The 15,468-nt window shown below is 37.9% G+C and overlaps 1 protein-coding gene across 1 annotated transcript in view; it reads right to left on the bottom strand.

The window, feature by feature from the left end:
• The window catches only part of NDUFS4 (NADH:ubiquinone oxidoreductase subunit S4), a 146,236-nt gene that overhangs the window by 19,007 nt on the left and 111,761 nt on the right, over positions 1 to 15,468 (bottom strand). The window lies entirely within an intron of this gene.

Here is a 15,468-nt window from a genome sequence, read left to right as displayed (position 1 = left end):
TACATATATTTAAAATAAAATGTTTAACCATAACTACATAGAACTTTGAATAGGAAGTGAGATCTGGTAGGTTTGTACAGATTACTGTGAAATAGCGACACATCCAAAAGTAATTGGGCAGAGAAAAAAAAATACATATGCAGGGCCCCCCTGAGGAGCTGAGGGAAAATGAGGAAGTGTTGGACTTCCTCATCTGGGTTGTTGCTGATGTTCTCACAAACACTGAGAACTGATGGTTTGGTATGCCGAGCCCTCTATCTTGGGACTTGCTCTTATGAAGCTCGTTACTGCAAAGGAGAGTCTAAACCTGCTTATAATTGTGCCTAAGAGTCTCCCTCTGAGCACCTCTTTGTTGCTCAGATATGGCCCTCTCTCTCTAGCTAAGCCACCTCAGCAGGTGAATTCACTGTCCTCCCCCTTAGGTGGGACCTGGCTCCCAGGGGGTAAATCTCCCTGGCAATGCAGGATTTGAACCTGGACCAAGCATCATGGGATTGAGAACATCTTCTTGACCAAAAGGGGGAAGTGAAATGAAACAAAATGAAGCTTCAGTGGCTGAGAGATTTCAAATGCTCTGATGAGCATTCTTATGCACTATCCTTTTTAGGTTTTAGTGTATTGGAATAGCTAGAAGTAAATACCTGAAGCTATCAAACTCCAACCCAAAAGTCTTCACTCTTGAAGATGACTGTGTAACTATGTAGCTTACAAGGGGTGACAGTGTGATTGTGAAAACCATGGGGATAACACTCCCTTTATCCAGTGTATGGATGGATGAGTAGAAAAATGGGGACTAAAACTAAATGAAAAATAGGGTGGGATGGGGGGTATGATTTGGGTGTTCTTTTTTACTTTTATTTTTTATTCTTATTTTCATTCTTTCTTGAGTGAAGAAAATGTTCAAAAATAGATTGGGGTGATGAATCCACGACTATATGATGGTACTGTGAACAGCTAATTGTACACCATGGATGACTGTATGGTACGTGAATATACCTCAATAATACTGACTTTTAAAACAAAATTAAAATGTTTAGAAAATAAACTGTCATTATAACATTAAATACTATTGATGGAATATCTTATTTCTAATAATCTCTTTAAAATGTTAATAGTTAAATATATAAAATTTATATTTGCAAAGACTTTTGGCAAACTTTGGTCTTTAAAATCTTGTTAATCATCACTTTTAAAAAATTAGAGTTGAAATAAAAAAAAAAAGAGGATTCTCAAACTGACCTTATAAATTTAATATCAAGATAATTACAGATGACTGTGACTGCCAGTACTATCATTACTCAAAAAACAGACAGCAGTCAAATTCACTCTTTTAAATGAACCTTCCACCATTAATGACGATACTCTTATAAGCACAGTGCCACTTAAAACATAAAGCTCCAAGATACGGCATTCCGTTGTTCTTCAATCTAGGATAGTAGCAATGTTTATAAATCTACACAGACTCTTTCCAAAATACTGTATCATTTCAAAAATGTCATTCCTACATTTAATAAATGTAATGTTACTATGAATCTCTGAGAGGCAAATATAGGATTCTGTGAAACACTGTTTAAAAAATGTGGAGTAAAACAATAATGAAAAGAGGGCTCAGAAAATCATTTGCATGGTGGAGAGATATGAGATATTATGAAGACCCACAAATTGCTGCTGAAAAACTCAGGTCATACATTATAATTCTGTTATACTAAAACAGAAGTGTCACCACAAAAATGATCTAGTAATTTGACTAGTGTTGACAGAGACATTAGCTTAGATTATAATAAAAAACAGCACAGGCAAAATTGTAAGAAAATCTCAGGAACCAGGAGACCAGAGTTCTATTTTCTATGAATGTGGTATGACCTTTATTATTATCCCCTCATTTTACTTATGAAGAAATACACATATAAATTAAATAGTAACAACTTGCATCAATACGTCATCATTCTTTCAGTCACTCAGTTCTACCCAACTCTTTTTCCTTCATATTCCACATTTCATAGTACTTTTCTAAGTATGTTGTCACCACCAGTTTACACTCTTTTTAATTCTTCTCAACTATGGTAAAACCTTCCTAACTAATCTTTCTTGATTCCAATCTAAACTTCACCATGTTACCAGATTAATCTTCCTACACTTCAAATCTCAAGCTCACTGCCTAGATCAAAAACTTGAAATAGTTTCCACTGTCTACTAAATTAATTTCAATCCCCTTCCCCCTGATTTAAGGGTTTCTACAATATGTCAGTACTTACTTTCTAGACTTCTCTTTAATTGTTCCTCTTAGAAGTAAATAACTAGTCAATTGCTTACTGTTCCTCTAAACACAGCATAAATGTTTCCACTAGCTCCATACGTTAACCTCCATTTAGAATAGTCTCCCAATATCACGGATATAGAAGTCCATCCCAACCATCCTTCATGGTTCACCTTGAATAATGACCTTTTCCATGAAGTTTTTTTATACCTTACTCTCCTCCACTGTATATAATCTATCATTTAAATCTCTACTCAAAATAAATCGTGGAGGTGGGGCAAGACGGAGGCACAGAGAGGTGTGGAATATAGTTAGTCCTCCAGAGCAACTAATACATAGCCAGGAGCAACTAGTAAATAGTCTAGAACAACTGTTGGGGGATATCCGTGACTGGACACACATCACACACCAGCCTGGAATGGGTGGAACAGCTGAGACTGCAGTATAGACTGTAAGAAAAGCTCCTCAAACTGCAAAGCTGGCGCCCCTCCCCCACAGGCACGGCAGGCTGAGCTGAAACACCTCCCAGTGGAAAAAAGCAGCAGGTTACCTGGAGTGAGGGAAAGTAACTCAACCAAGCTCCAACTGCGGTTTTAATTAACAAATCTGGACTACGGAATATAACCTACAAGAACAGATAAACCCAGAGCAAGCAGGAAAGGAACCTGAGATTCCTCCTGGCAGACAAGAGGCAGGGCTGACAGAAAAAAAAAAAAAAAATAAAAAAAAAAAATAAATATATATATATATATCATTGGAATAGCTAGAAGTAAATACCTGAAATTATCAAACTGCAACCCAGTAGCCATGACTCTTGAAGATGATTGTATTAACAATGTAGCTTACAATAGGTGACAGTGTGATTGTGAAAACCTTGTGGATCATACTCCCTTTATCCAGTGTATGGATGGATGAGTAGAAAAATGGGAACAAAAACTAAATGAAAAATAGGGTGGGAGTGGGGGCATGATTTGGGTGTTCTCTTTTACTTTTTAAATTTTTATTCTGTTTCTTTCCGGTGTAAGGAAAATGTTCAAAAATAGATTGGGGTGATGAATGCATAAGTATATTATAGTACTATGAACAGCTGATTGTACACCATGGATGACTGTATGGTATGTGAATATATCTCAATAAAACTGAATTTAATCACTGCCCTCCCCCCTACGTGGGATCAGACACCCAGGGAAGTGAATCTCCCTGGCAACGTGGAATATGACTCCCGGGGAGGAATGTAGACCCGGCATCGTGGGATGGAGAACATCTTCTTGACCAAAAGGGGGATGTGAAAGGAAATGAAATAAGCTTCAGTGGCAGAGAGATTCCAAAACGAGCCGAGAGGTCACTCTGGTGGGCACTCTTACGCACACTTTAGACAACCTTTTTTAGGTTCTAAAGAATTGGGGTAGCTGGTGGTGGATACCTGAAACTATTAAACTACAACCCAGAACCCATGAATCTCGAAGACAGTTGTATAAAAATGTAGCTTATGAGGGGTGACAATGGGATTGGGAATGCCATAAGGACCAAACTCCACTTTGTCTAGTTTATGGATGGATGTGTAGAAAAGTAGGGGAAGGAAACAAACAGACAAAGGTACCCAGTGTTCTTTTTTACTTCAATTGCTCTTTTTCACTCTAATTATTATTCTTGTTATTTTTGTGTGTGTGCTAATGAAGGTGTCAGGGATTGATTTAGGTGATGAATGTACAACTATGTAATGGTACTGTAAACAATCGAAAGTACAATTTGTTTTGTATGACTGCGTGGTATGTGAATATATCTCAATAAAATGATGATTAAAAAAAAAAGTCAGTAAAAATAAAAATAAAAAAAAAAACTGAATTTAAATTAAAAAAAAAAACTATTTGGCTGGCAAAAAAAACACATTAATAAATAAAAACAGAGGCTTTTGGAGACAGCTGAGGTCAGAATACTGGAAAACGGCTATGTCCCAAGTAAACGGGCACAGAGAACTGGGTACCAAGAGCAGTTGGCTGGCGAAACTGGGGGTGGGGAGTGACCTGGGGACTGGCTCTGAAAAGGGGCTTTCTTCTTCCTTTTCTTTTTCTCTCGTTCTAGCTAGCTCATTAGAGAAAGCCTTAGGTATTTTTAATTGTCGGCACAGACCCAGGCAAGGGTGGAGTTAACAGTGTCAGAGAGACGAAGGAATTCAAGTGTAGAATATAACTCTTAAAGGGTGTATCTTCCCTAAGAAAAGGGGGGCAGGGCCCAGCTCAAGTCGCTAACATCGCTAAGAGAATTCAGACCCTAGAGCCGGGGGAAGGGAAGGGAATGGAAGGGAAGGGAAGAGAAGGGAAGGGAAGGGAGAACAGAAACAACTTAAGCTTGGCTTCTGACTCCCTCGGCCCCTGTGCAGGACAGGGTCCCTTGAGAATTAAAGGGCCCACATCCCTTTACACTAGTGGGGAATTGCAGGCACCACATGCTGGGCAGGATAGGAAAAACACAGAGCATAGAAACCTCACAGGAGAGTCTAATAATCTTCTCGGCCTCACTCCCAGGGAAATCTGACACTGAATACAGTGTCCTCCTGAGACCTGGGCCCATCTGGTCTGGGAAAAATGATTGGGGTAATCAAGGAAGCCAGATGACTACACAACAAAAAATTACAAAACACAGTAGGAAAAACGAAGATATGGCCCAGTCAAAGGGACAAACTTACACTTCAACTGAGATACAGAATTGAAACAACTAATTATGAATGAAACAAATCTAAGTCAATTGAAAAATCAAATCAACGAGTTGAGTGAGGATATGGCAAAAGAGATGATATAAAGAAGACATTGGGCGAAAGTAAGGAAGAACTCGAAAGTCTGAAAAAACAACTGGCAGAACTTATGTGAAAGAAAGGCAAAATACAAGAGATGAAAAACACAGCGGAGACTTACAACACCAGATCTGAAGAGGCAGAAGAAAGGATTCATGAACTGGAGGACATGCATATGAAATCCTGCACAAAAAGACAGTTAAGGAAAAGAATGGAAAAATATGAAAAGCCTCTCAGGGAACTGAATGACAACATGAAGTGCATGAATAGATGTGTAATGGGTGTCCCAGAAGGAGAAGAGAAGGGAAAGGGGGCAGAAACAATAATGGAGGAAATAATCACTGAAAATTTCCCATGTCTTATGAAAGACATAAAATTACAGATCCAAGAATCACAGCGTACACCAAACAGAATGGATCTGAACAGAGCTATGCCAAGACCCTTAATAATCAGATTATCAAATGTCAAAGACAAAAAGAGAATTCTGAAGCCAGCAAGAGAAAAGCGATCCACCACATACAAGGGAAGCTCAATAAGACTATATGCAGATTTCTCAGTAGATACCATGGAGGCAAGAAGGCAGTGGTATGATATATTTAAGATACTGAAAGAGAAAAACTGCTCTTCAAGGATTCTGTTTCTGGCAAAACTGTCCTCCAAAAAATTCTCAACAGACACTGAGAGAGTTTGTGAACAAGATACCTGCTCTACAGGAAATACTAATAGGAACACTACAGACAGATAGGAAAAGACAGGAGAGAGAGAGGTCTGGAGCACAATATTGGATGATGGTAGCACAATATTGTAAGTACAATGAGAAAAGATGACTGTGAGTGGTTGAAAGAGGAAGGTTAGGGGCATGTAGGACACCAGAAACAAAGATGGTAGACAAAGACTGGGACTGTAAAACTCAGTGAAACAGAGTGATCAATGGCTGTGATTAAATGTACAAATATGCTTTTACATGAGGGAGAACAAATGAATGTCAACTTTCCAAGGTGTTAAAAGTGGGGTGGTATTGGGAAAAAAATACAGTCAATGCACTCTAGAGTCTATAGTTATCAGTAACATTGTAATATGCTTCCATTAATTATAACAAAGGCAATATACCAAAGATAAATGTCTGTAAGAGGGGGATATAAGGGAGGGGTATGGGATTCTTTGTGTTGGTGGTGGTGTCTGACTTTTTAAAATTGTATTTTATTTAAATTTTATTTTTTTCTTTTGTTGCTTTTTAGTTGTCATTTTTTTTTCTTTTTTTCTTTTTACACTTTTTTGCCTCTTCTTCTTTATTTGTGGAAGAAATGGAAATGTCCTTACATAGATAGTGTGGTGAATGCATAACTATGTGATCATACAGAGAACCACTGATTGTTTACTTAGGATGGGATGTATGGTGTATGAATAAAACTGTCTAAAAAATAAACAGTGACATAAATGCTGGAGAAGATGTGGAGAAAGGCATGTACCTAATCACTGTTGGTGGGGAAGTAGAATGGTCAGCCTATCTGGAGGGCAGTATGGTGGTTCCACAGGAAGCTAAGCATGGGGTTGCCATATGGTCCTGCAACATGGTTACTGGATACATACATGGAAGAACTGAAAAGAGGGACATGAATCGACATTTGCACAGTGGGATTTGTGGTGTCAGTATTCAAGATTTGGAGTAGACGGAGGTGGCCTAAGGATATGTCGACTGATGAACAGAATGATAAACTGTGGTGTATACATACAATGGAATACTGAGCTGCTACAAGGAGTGAACTTGTGCGGTGAATGGACATTGAGGACAGTATGTTGACTGAAATAAACCAGAAATGAAAAGAAAAACATTATACTGCCTTACTAATATGGACTAACTATAATGTGCAAACTCTGAGAATTGAGTATGAGAGCATAGGTTATCAGGGGAAGGCTTATTAAAAAGATTCCTAGACTAAGCTATTACATCAGTTACATCTATTCCTGAGGTGTAATGGTTATTTCTAAATTCTGAGATGCTGAGCACTTCATGTATAACCTGGGCAGTCCCTTGAAATTTGGGTATCTGTGGGACATCTGAGACTCAGAGCCAGAGTTCAGCAGCTATGAATGTCAGCATTTAACCCCAAACAGCAAATGTTAAGGAGTCTGAAAAAAAGAGATCAGACTTGAATCAGAGATATGAACGAAATGGACTTGGTGAGGACTAAGGTGAATCTGACTAAAGGGTAAAGGATGATATTGATGGTGTTTTTAAAACTTCAACTTCTGTGTGAGACCAAATGAAGAGATATTTATTAGGTGCAAAATCTATATTTTTTTGTAACATACTATATAATGTAACTTGTATGCTCAGTTTATTCAAACAAAATAATTACATGGAACACTGAATAGGGAATGAAATCTGGGTTGGTTTGTACAGGTTACTGTGAAGCCCCAATACATCCCAGAGTAATTTGGGCAGAGAATAAAAATGTATTTGCAAAACCCCCTTGAGGGACTGGGGGGAAATGTGGAAATATTAAATTTCCCTACCTGGGGAAATAATGATATTGTCACAGGCACTGGGAGCTACCAATTTAGAAGGCCAAGCCCCCGATCCTGGGGCTTGCCCTTATGAAGTTTGTTACTGCAAAGGAGAAGCTAAGCCTCCTTAAAATGGTGCCTGAGTCACCCCCAGAGAACCTCTCTTGTTGCTCAGATGTGGCCTCTTTCTCTAAGCCAACTCTGCAGGTAAACTCACTTCCCTTCCCACTACATGGGACATGACTCCCAGGGGTGTAACTCCCTGGCAACATGGGACATGACTAGCAGGGATGAGCTTGGCCGTGGCATCGTGGGATCAAGAAAGCCTTCTTGGACCAAAAGGGGGAAGAGAAATGAAACAAAATAAAGTTTCAGGGGCTGAGAGATCTCAAATAGAGTTGAGAAGTCTTTCTGGAGGTTATTCTTATGCATTTTATAGATATCCCTTTTTAGTTTTTAGTGTATTGGAATAGCTAGAAGGAAATACCTGAAACTGTTGAACTGTAACCCAGTAGCCTTTATTCTTTCTTTTTTTTAATGCGATATTACTGAGATATAATCACATAACATACAATCATTCAAAGTGTACAATCAGTTATTCACAGTATCATCATATAGTTGTGCTTTCATCAACAGAATCAAATTCTGAACATTTTCATTATTCCAAAAAATAAAATGAAAATTAAAATAAAAAATATTGAAAACATCTCATTTCCCTCCTCCCCCACTGTATTTACTTTTTAAAATAGTTTAATTGAGATATATTCATACACCCTAGTCATCACAGTGTACAATTATTCACAGCACCATCATATAGTTGTATGTTCATAACCAGAATCAATTTTTCAAATTTTCCTTACTCCAAATTAAAAATAAAAGCAAAAAAGAACAACTAAATATTTCCATCTCCTCTATCCCACCCTATTCTTCATCTAATTTTGTCCCCATTTTTCCACCTATCTGTCCATATACTGGATAAAAAGAGTGTGAGCCACATGGTTTTCACAGTCACACAGTCACATTATGCAATCTATATAGTTATAAAATTGTCTTCAAGAATCAAGGTCACAGGTTGCAGTTTGACAGCTTCAGGTATTTCCCCCTAGCCATTCCAACACACTAAAGACTAAAAAGTGATATCTATATAGGGTAGTGAAAAAAGAGTAAGAATAAAAGTTAAAGTAAGAAAGAACACCCAAACATCCCATATGCCCCTTCCCTCTTTATTACTCATTTACTTCTTGTCCTCATTTTTCTATTCATCTGTCCATACACTGTATAATGGGGATGGGAGCCAGGAAGTTTTCACAATCACATGGTCACACAATATAAGCTACAGGGGAGACTGTGAAGTTAAGCCCCACAAAGTGAGAAGGACTTGGTAAACACCTTAGGTTTTCCACTGAAACCTGAGAAAGGCCATGCCTTAAGAGTAAATACTAAGGACTAAGACTAGGAGCAGAACTGAAACAGACCCACCCCCACAAAGCATAAAATCAATCCTCCAAAAATTCAAGGTGATCTATCAGTAGTTTAACTCCTGCAAGAACAAAGCTCATATTGCTACTCTCATTAACGAGATAAGCATAAAGATTTTCAGTTTTCATTTATTGTAATTTAAATAAACATTATAATTAGGGTGATTTTAGATTAGAGAAAAATTGCACAGAAAGTAGAGTTCCCATAAACCCTTTCTTCCCCCTATATACAGTTTCCCCTATTCAGTGATATCTTTTTAAGGTACGTACTAGATACCACTAAATCAACAAATGAATACAGAAAATTATTTTATCATTATTATAATTATTAAATTATTATAATGTCCAATATTGGTTGGAAGATTGTCTTTTGTTCCATATCAGGAAACAGCCTTTCTGAAGATGGCTACCATCTGTGAAGGCCAATTATGATTATCTGCTTATGGGCAGAGCCTATTTAGGATTATTCAAAAACAGATGAGTATCAACACAAGATAACTAGTATTATAAATATCAACTGAACTCCTAACTTTAGATAAGAGAATTACGATTGCAAAGAAGACAGTTCTGAAAATTTAGGCACTGAAAATGTTTATAAAATACCCCTAAAAGGCAGAAAACAGCAAGTGAACAAGTTTCTACTTGGGAAAGCTTCGCTTTCTTTGTCCAGTTGAAATAGCTAGTACTAACTGCTATGAACAGCCCTAAATGCTGTTATTTAGCACCACACAGAAATATTAAAGGGTCATCTTTCAGCAGATAGAAAGAATACAATAAAAGAGAGATATAAAATGAAAATATAGAAAAACATTTTGTATAAAATCAACATTTTAATGAATGGTTTTGTTGTTTTTAAGTTTTACAGAGGTAAGGAACGTCAAAGAGTTGGGCAATAACAAAAATAAAATGCAAAAATTTTAAATACACATTAACAAATCAAATCAGTGTACTTAAAAATAATAAACTCATGTCCAAGTATGAAAGGATGAGAAATATATTACTACAGTATCAAAATGCCAAAAGATTAAAGGAGAAAATATATCTCACTAGATATTGGAAAAGCATTAAATAAGATTCAGGACCTATTCCTGATTAAAAAAAAAAATCCTCAGTCAAAATTTGAAAAGAAATTTCTCAGTTTTATAATATGAGGCACATTTCCACTAAAGAAGAAAACAGTCAATAAGGATATTGCATATTGCCACTAACACTCAATATTGTCTGCAAATTCTAGCTAATGCAATAAAGCAAGAAAGGGAAATGAGTTATAAGGATAAGAAAATAAGAGAAAAAAAGCTGCCATTACTTTCAGATTTTACAACTAGACAAAGTGAAACCCTTGAAAAACCATAAGAATTAATGAGACAACGCAATAATGTGGCTATACACAAAATCCACTTTAAATATTACAAACAATTAGAAAATTCAATTAAAACAAAAACTTCATCCAAAGTAGAAATAAAAACTATAAAATATCTAGGAATAATTTTACTAAGAAATGTAAAAAACATACTAAGAAAACCATCAAATTTTCCCAAAAAACATGTAAGAACAAACGGAGCAAACACCACATTCAAGAATCAAGATAAAACATATTTACATATGAAGTAATCTAAAGGAGGAGGTAGATTTCTATATACCAATATGAAGAGACAGTCAAGACAAATGGAAAACATCAAGTCATAGGGCAAAATTTACAATATGATCCAGTTTATGTTGACACATACACACAAGGACATTAAAGTCATATATATATGAATGTACAGAAAAAAGTCTGGAAGTATACACACCAATCCTGTCAGGCTTTACTTCTATGGAGAGTGAGGGTATGTGGGCAAGAGGGCAGTGAGGGGAGGGGAAGAGGGGTGATTGGTAACTTTCATGGTTTATTCTATATGTATGTATATTGTTTAAACCTGTGAAACATGTTAATTTATCTGTGCAATAAAGGAAATAAAGAAAGTAGACAGAATATTTAAAAGAATTTTTAAAAATTGAGCCCACTGGATTAAGGCAGATAAAAAAAACCTTTGCAATGTGTTGGAACAGTGAGCGTAAGGAGGAAAGAAAGTATAGAGAACAGTTTCATTGGTAGAACTTGCTACTTATAAGTAGTAGGACAATCTGCAAGCCCATGTATGATACCCACTTTATGACTTATTAAGGCTGAAAATTAAGTATATTATGTAGATTGGTGATGAGAGAATTAGCAACATCTGAATTAGTGTGCACGTCTCCTTAAATTAGTTGACATTCTAAGCCATGTCATAGAACACATCCTTGTTTCTAGAAGCTACATTACAGATACATAAATCTCTAATGAAAAAATTTATTTAAAAATTTAAACATGCAAATTATATTTATAGAAAATGAATACAGAAAATTCAATAACTTAACCCAGAAGTTATTGAATCCAATGAGTTTCCATGCTTAGTGTAAATTTACATAACTAAGAGAAAACATATATATTTCATATTTGGGTTTTATCAAATTAAAGTCCTGCTTATAGAAATAAAATCAAATGTAAAAACTGACCAATATAACAGATAAAAGACTGTCAAGAAATACACTAAATTCGTAAGCAAAAGTAATCTTAGGCAACTAGGTATAACATACATGATGAGTCATCTCCCACTATTCACTGAAAATTGGTCAAAGGGTAGCAGTAATAATCTTGGGTTAAATATGAGGGTTGATTTTGCATCTTAAGATATTTTTCATATTTACACAAAGATAAACCTTCTAACTCTGAGTTCTAACATTTAAATATACAGGTAATCTAAAGCATAAGAAACGTAAATACAGTATTTTAAAAATAAGTTATTAATATCGAAACAACAAAGATCTCTGATGAAAAAACTCATTTAGATATAAAAGTTTTGGTGTGCATATTAAAAATCAATTTTAATTGATTTATCTTAAAATCCTACCCAGATGTGAATAGAAGGGGCCTTTCAAAATAAAAAAAATTACTGTAGATACACAGTAGTTAACAATGAAATTTATTCTATATATTTTAAAAAACAAAAACTGTTCACAGTAATGAAGTCCACTTTCACAACGATAACACCTCATCCTGAAAAGTGTGTGGGAAAACATTGTCACATGACTGCAATAACTTTGTAAAATTACCTTTTATAATAGCCCTGCTACTACTGCTGAAGGGAATATCTTAAGTGTCTTTATGTATTCATAGAAAGTCTGTAAAAAAAATATCCAAAGGTTGAAAAGATTAGGTCTGTAGGTTTGTCATGTTTCTTTATGTTGTATACTCCAAAACTCTGGAATTCAGAATTAGGTGCCTGTTAAAGCCTCCAAGCCAATCCATTCATATGGTAGATTCTAATACCAGATAATTGTAAACCTATTAGAATAAATGAATATTGTTAAGTCCTAGATCCCTACATTTGGAAACATAGTGGCTTTGGATAGATACATATAGCCAGGTATAGTACGGACAAAGTAATTTCTCTTTTAGCCTATCCCCAAATCATTTCTTGTACCAGTAATAAAAATCATACATTAAAATATTAGCATTCCTTTGATAACAAGGGACCTTCAGCTCAATATTTCAACAATTTTATAAAAGCAATTTTCTAAAATGCTTTAAAATATTTTGCAAAAAGAATTCAATGTCTAAGTAATAAGTAATATCATATACTATATTTTGTCATTAAATTGTTAAAGAGGAAAAAATAAAATATAGCCCTGATTCTATTATCAACAAATATGGTTGAGTCCCTATTCTATCTAATCAAATAAAATTTAAAATCAGTACATTTTTTTCTTACTGTATTTTTTCATGTTAGTGGTTTTTTCTTAACATCAGGACAAAGAGAAATAATAAGCTGACTTTTTTGAGGAGGAGGAGGAGGAGGAGGAAGAGGAGGAGGAGGAGGAGGAAGAGGAGGAGGAGGAGGAGGAGGAGGAGAAAGACCATTTATTTCTTCACCCATAGTGGGACTGGTAGCTTTTTCAAAAGAGAAATCATGGCTATCCCTTTAAATCTTGGTTAACTTTCACAGCGGCAGCCAATCAACAGAGGTGGACCACTGCCCACTCCCAAGGAAAGGGAAATTGACTCTTTCCTGTCTGCTCTGCTATTTAAACCCACTGGCCTAAGCTTCTTCACCTCTTCTTCAGTAAGCCTTATTATCTTGCTCCAGAAGCCAGAAGCTCCAACCTTTGGATTTCAAAGTTGGGAGTGATTTGGTGAAGAAGAAGGTTGGGGAGGGAGAAAGAACAGTGCCTTTATATGGCAGAGTCATACAGCCCAGGGATGAGAGGGGAGAAGAAGTAGGTTACAGTCCTAGAAAGATGAAGAGACACAAGCACAAAGTAAGATACCTCTAGGCCTTCCTCTCTGGCCTACCCCTTTGCGAAACTGCTCAGCAATCTGGGGCTTCCACCCCATGGAAACACAGTTGCCCACCACTGGGTGGCAGAAATGGGTGATGCTGCAAGGGTGGCTGAGGCATGGAGACAGACTGAGCTTCCCAAGTCCCTCTTTCCCTAGGGTCCCCAACATCCTCAGAAGGCATGCTCTGAATTCTGTTTGCAAAGCCTGTACAGATGTGACAGAGATACAGATGGGAATCCACATGGGGTTTCATGGGGTCTTTCTCTGTCTCCCCCTCACCGAGTTTGGGGATAAGTAGAGGCACAAGTGTGTGCATACATGTGTTCAACAAGACACGAGTGTTTGTGTGTGACAGGGTGGAACTCTGTCGTCTTCTTAGGAGATTGCTATGGTTTCTGGTACTTTTTATACATCCCTCTCAAGAAGCTATGGATTGACTGGCCTGACATCCTCCCAACATCCCAACTGCCACCAACCAAATATCTGAATGCCTCTGGATCGTTTCACAGACACTTAACCAGCCCTAAGCCTGGGCCACCAGGATACTCTCATTCTCGCCTTCCGCCCTGGGGGAGGAAGGCATGTGCCAGGCCAGGGATAAAGCAGGAGAGAAAGTGGGCAGCTTCGGGCCTCAGGCTTTGGCCCAGAGCGTGAGACATGCCCTGGGCTGTGAGCTCAGCCAGCACATTGTTTAGCTAGCTAGCTTCTGGGTAGCCGTGACCTGTGAGGTTAGATCCAAATTCGGTCTTGTGGTGAATCTCCTTCTATACCACAGTGTCTGACTTGCCCGTTGTATTGGAAGTACAAATGGTGAAGATGAGTTGACACTCCCTGGAGGTGATGAGCAACCTATGTACCTTCCGGTGCTTCTTGTTGGGCAGGCAGCAGCCGTGGGAAGCCTCTTGCCGTGTACTTTTTGCCAGGGTTTGGTGCTCAGGACTGGACACCTGTGAACATGTCATAGACCATGCAGATGGTTGGGGTGTGTGCCAGTTTGAATGTATGATGTCCCGCCAAAAGCCATTATCTTTGATGTAATCTTTGTGGACAGACCTATCAGTGTTAATTAGAGTGTAATTCTTTGAGTGTTTCCATGGAGATGTGCCCCCTTCAATTGTGGGTGATGACTCTGATTGGATAATTTCCATGGAGGTGTTGGCCCACCCATTCAGGGTGGGTCTGAATTAAATCACTGGAGCACTATATAAGATCATACAGAAGGAGCGAGCTTGCTACAGCAAAGAGAGACACTTGAAGAAAGCACAAGAGCTGCAGATGAGAGACAGTTTGAAGACGGCTGTTGAAAGCAGACTCTTGCTCTGGAGAAGCTAAGAGAGGACAAATAACCCAAGTGCAACTAAGAGTGACATTTTTGAGGAACTGCAGCCTAGAGAGGAACCTCCTGGGAGAAAGCCATTGTGAAATCAGAACCTGGAGCAGATGCCAGCCACATGCCTTCCCTACTAACAGAGATTTTCTGGACACCATTGGCCATCCTCCATGAAGGTACCCGATTGCTGATGTGTTATCTTGGACACTTTATGGCCTTAAGACTGTAAATGTGTAACCAAATAAACCCCCTTTTATAAAAGCCAATCCATCTCTGGTATTTAGCATTCTAGCGGCATTAGCAAACTAGAACAGGGTGTCAGCAAAGCCACGCAGTGAGTTGGGGGTGTGGTGGAACTCTATCTTCCTAGGCAGCTGGGTTCCCGTCTTCTCCCTGTAGATGGCCTTGCAAGTGGGACACTATAGGCTGCCATCCTTGTTGCCACTGGAGTACTTGGCCACAAGACACAGAAGCTGGTACACATGGTGGCAGTGGCCCATGAACTCTGGTTACATGCCCCTGTGGCAAAGAACGCCTTGTAGCCCAAAGCTGTAACCAACTACTCAATACAGATGGTGCAGTCCACATGAGGTGGGTTCTTCACCTTCTGCATGTACCTTTGAACCAAAACCTCGGGGTTCTTACTCTTCTGGAGGTGCTGCTTCTTGGTCTTACAGCACACACTGGGGCATCCTCAGCCCTGACCTGACATCACTCTCGCTCACTGGCGATGGGGGCAGGATG

This window comes from Choloepus didactylus, chromosome 11, assembly GCF_015220235.1.
Source record: "Choloepus didactylus isolate mChoDid1 chromosome 11, mChoDid1.pri, whole genome shotgun sequence".
Taxonomy (NCBI): domain Eukaryota; kingdom Metazoa; phylum Chordata; class Mammalia; order Pilosa; family Megalonychidae; genus Choloepus; species Choloepus didactylus.
Note: the sequence above shows the minus strand (reverse complement) of the source record. Positions and strands in the feature narration are given on the sequence as shown.